This window comes from Anoplophora glabripennis, unplaced genomic scaffold, assembly GCF_000390285.2.
Source record: "Anoplophora glabripennis isolate ALB-LARVAE unplaced genomic scaffold, Agla_2.0 scaffold1371, whole genome shotgun sequence".
In the NCBI taxonomy this organism is placed as follows: Eukaryota; Metazoa; Arthropoda; class Insecta; order Coleoptera; family Cerambycidae; genus Anoplophora; species Anoplophora glabripennis.
The window spans coordinates 67,168-72,120 of NW_019417710.1; positions in this window are offsets into that span (position 1 = coordinate 67,168).

Genomic DNA, 4,953 nt, shown 5'->3' on the forward strand with positions numbered 1-4,953 from the left:
CTCTAATTGAAAATGTCGAGGAATTGAGAAATCGTATTGTTACAGCGTGTGAAACAATTCGGCACACCCCAGGCATTTTTGAACGTGTTCGTCAATCAATGCGTCGCAGGATCGAAGCATGTAGTGCAATTGGAGGTGGTCATTTTCAACAACTTTTATAACTTTAGTTCTTCGCTGGTTTTCAATAATTCCACCAATTTAATTTTTTCATTCTAATAATTCTTGCCTCACTGTGCATTAATACCTGGAATAAATAAGTGCAGAGCAAAAGTTATTAAAATTATTATTTTGTAACATTTTGTATTATGTTATTTTGCATTTTGTATTTTCTATAATGTTATTAATGATACAAAAAATGGAATAAATAAGTGCAGAGCAAAAGTTATTAAAATTATTATTTTGTAACATTTTGTATTATGTTATTTTGCATTTTGTATTTTGTATTATATTATTAATTATACAAAAAAATGGCTCCTATTATTAAACATAAACCAGTCAATTTTCAAATAAATCGGTTAAAGGACTTTTGAAATAACAAGTATTAAATGTAGATTACAAAAAATGAACGCCCTATATCTCGGAAACGAAGCGTCTCCGGACACATGCTAATGGGAACATTTTTTCTTATTTTTATCTAAAGAACCTGTCCCTGAAATTTTTCGCAATATTAAAGAATCACCCTATAGAGTTATCTACCTTGAAATTCCATCAAAATGACATTTTAAAAGTAGTAGTATAAAACAGTATAAAACTCGTAAGTTCATTTAAAAGTAGCATACAGGCTGACGTCAAGCGCGCCAATTCCTCACTTAGTTCCCTTTGGTTGGCGGAGTTATGAGGCAACCTAGGATATACCAGCCTTGACCTAGACTGACTATTGGGCGATTATGATGAAGGCAGTTGGGAGCCTAGTCGGTACCTTGCGACCTAGCCCAGTCAGTATCAGTCGTATCTCGAAACTTGAGCTGTACGTGTCGGTTTAATTTCAATAATTAGTTATTTTTTCATGGGCAATTGTATTGTAATACATTGTATAAATAGAAGTGAACAGGTTGGTGAAGAGAGTAGAAAAGTTTTCTTCTCTAGATAGGTAAAATAAGCAATATATAAAACGTAAATTTGAGCCATTATATACGCCATTTCTTGGTTAAGGTCAGAGTAATCCAGGGCCGACTTTATAATTTTGTTCGCACACATAGTGCAATGGTAAACGTGGTATTATAAATTGTTAATAAAATATTGAATAAATGATAGTATCATATTCTTAATAATTATTTACTTTACGTAAAAGTTTCCAATGTATATGAAATTTTTCCAATTCCCGTAATTTTGAGGGAGCTGAAAATTATATTTTTCGATCGAAAAAATAACAAAAAATTTATTTCAGTACCCTGGAAAAGTGGGGTTGGCAAAAGTTGATTAGAAAAATTAGAGTTTTATGGTAAAATAACTAATTACCAAATTTTTACACTGCTTCGATCGAATCTAATATTTTAATTTTTACAGATTATCCAAATGATGTTGACATACAGTACAGATAGGTGAAAGCTTTTAAAAATCAGGATTGGATACCATCAAACATTTCACGTATATATTTTAATCACTGAAGAAAATTTTTTAATTTTCAAAAAAAATGTAGTCCGCAAATTAACAGAAAATGCAGTTCTCACATTAAATCTACCAGAAATAATAAGTAATTATACTTTTATGTATATTCACAGTGTGTACAAGTTTGATCTAGGACACTTCTGTAACATTTGCCTGGACTGTGCGATTTCCCAATACTTAGTGAATATTTTAACGCTCACCACATAATTTTATAAAAATTATCTTCACTAATCCTTTTTTATGAACATGAACAGTCCCAATCTTCAGATTCTTTTACGTCTCGTATCAGCCAACCTACACCGTCGCAGTCATCATATTCTGATCTAAGTAGTACATCTTCGATGTCAACTTTGGATATCACGGATAATGAAAAGATTATATAAACATTTTAGTTGATGATTCCTCAAGAAAGTAGAAACTAAAATATGAAGTTCTTGATTTCCAATAAACAACAGAAAAAGATAACCCGCAGAAAATTAACGTCGTTTAAAAAAGAAAAATGACAATTTAAGAAACAGAGAAAATAATATATATTTTTTAATAACTATAAAAACAGTACACACAAACTACAGAAAAATAAAATGTATCATGTACTAAAAAACTTTTTGAATGAAATGAAAATGTGCATCAACATCAATTTGATAATTTCCCTAACAATTGTAATCATTTAATAGAACTTGTAAAGGCTGTATGTGGAAATAAATCATGNTATATATATATATATATATTAATGTTTCAATAGTTTTCAAGCGCGCCGCTAGTTTTAGCGTTTTTGCGGTTTCCCGCATAATATGTCATTACAAAGCCTATCAATTGCTACGAGTTTTTTTTTGTGCCCGGAGACATAGGAAAAAAGGGTGGATTATCTAACTATTGTTAATGGTATTGAAAGTCGAACGCAAATTTTGCGGATATTATAGCCTATAAAACCGAAATTATTTGTGTTTTTTGAGATCCGAGAAGGATCCCCAGAGAATTGAGATTTGTGACAAAATAAATTTTAGTTTTCTTACGACAGAGTATTTCCTTAGGCCGGTGTCCCATGCATCCGAATTCCGACGATACGAAGGTCCGAAAATTCATACAACGTCGGAAAAAGTAGAAATAAGTTTAACTTTTGTCCGAAATCGTATGTTTCCCACTTTTTAAGTTTTTAACATACTATGATTGTTGTTTGGTCGATTTACAGTGAAATGAATGTTATATAATGTCGAATGTAGGAAATATAGTACTACGTATATTTTCTATGTTATACAGGGTGTTAAAAAAAGAGTGTAAAATATTTAAGGAGGTAATAGTATGAACCAAAATAAGCAGAAAAGTCTCAATAAACATGGGTCCGCAAAGTAACGGTTGCGGAGATATGGAATGTTTTATGTTTTTTAGCCCCTTTTTTTATTTTGCAAAAACGTTGTGTATTTTCTTATAATAGTTGGTTGATGTTTAGTGAAATAAACAGTACGTATTTGACAGTTGTTCTCAGTGCACAAGTTTTCTTTCGCTATGGCTGGTTACTCTAACGCAGAATTAACAGACATGCATTTCATGTATGGTCGTGCTAATGGGAACGCCACCGAAGCGCGACGTCTTTATGTTGACGCTTATCCAAATCGCCAGATTCCTTCACAACGCATGTTTGGAAGAATTCACCAAAGATTGCGTGATACCGGTTCCTTGAGCAAACAGTGCCATTTATCCGGAAGACCAAGGTCGGTATCCACTCCTAGAGCAGAAGAAGAAATTCTAGCACTGGTAGAGCAGAATCCAGGTACGAGTGTGCGGAGAATATCAGCCGAGGTAGGAATTAGTGGTCCTCTTGTTTGGAGAATCCTTCACGAGCAACTGCTTTATCCATACCATGTGCAACGAGTACAGGCCTTAAATCCAATAAATGATCATCAAGCACGTTTGGTTTTTTGCCGCTGGTTTCTACGTCATGATGCTGAAGACCCTCGTTTTCTTGCAAACATTCTTTTTACTGATGAGGCCGGGTTCACAAGAAATGGAGTGTTTAATTTTCACAATACGCATATTTGGGCCGACGAAAATCCTCATGCTCTAATAGAATCTGGACATCAGGCACGTTTTTCATTAAACATTTGGATGGGTATTGTAGGTGACAGGTTTCTAGGTCCTGTTGTTTTACCAAACCGATTAACAGGCGCTGCTTACCTCAACTTTCTGCAGAACACACTGTATGAGTTTTTGGAAGACATTCCTTTGAATCAGAGGCAACAAATGTGGTTCCAGCATGATGGTGCTCCAGCTCATTTTTCCATGGCCGTTAGAGAGCATTTACACCAAACTTTTCCACATAGATGGGTAGGAAGGGCCGGACCTGTTTTATGGCCTCCAAGATCGCCTGATCTGAACCCTCTAGATTTCTTTGTTTGGGGATATTTGAAGACATTAGTGTATGGTACTCCTGTAAATAGCCTGGAAGAGCTGCAGCTACGGATTAATCAAAAGTGTCAAGAAATCCAAACCAAGGAGGGTGTTTTCGAAAGAGTTCGAATATCGTTGAGACGAAGATGTCGTGCCTGCTTGGAAATGGACGGAGGGCACTTTGAACATCTTCTGTAACTTTGTTTTTTGTTTGTTAAAAGCTTCCTTTGTCGGTTTATTCCTAATAAAATAAAATGTTTGAAAAACGAATAGTGGTCCATATCTCCGCAACCGTTACTTTGCGGACCCATGTTTATTCAGACTTTTCTGCTTATTTTGGTTCATACTATTACCTCCTGAAATATTTTACACTCTTTTTTAACACCCTGTATACCTATGGTTGTCATTTAAAAATGTCTAGTCCTCTTCATCTTGTAATAAATTCCATGGTTCTATACTTGATATCTATGAGATTAATTTCGGATGCATGTGTAATATAATGTTATTATTCGTATGAATTAAAATATTTTCGAATTTTCGAATATCGTACATCGGAATTCGGACGCATGGGACGCCGGCCTTAGGCCGCTAAATATCACGAGGTATGTATTGGCATTTATTTAATAGATAAATGTTCCCGGCGTTCAGATTCATTGCTCGTATAGCGCGATAACAATACATCCCTTTTTAGGTCTTTTTCCTTCTGGGAAGCAATTTTCCCCTGCATAAACCTGCAGAAATCTGTGCATAAACCTGCATAAATCTGCATAAACCTGCATAAATCTACATAAATCGGCATAAATCTAAACCTGGTACCCTCTTCACACATCCTAAGTAGTGTTAGTCACCTACCTACTAGTCCCAGCTGCGGGAGGGAGAATTCTACCGCCCAGCCACAGGTCACCCTTAGTCAGGAAACAACTTGGTTTCACCTCCTTTCATCGAAACTTGGAGCAACTT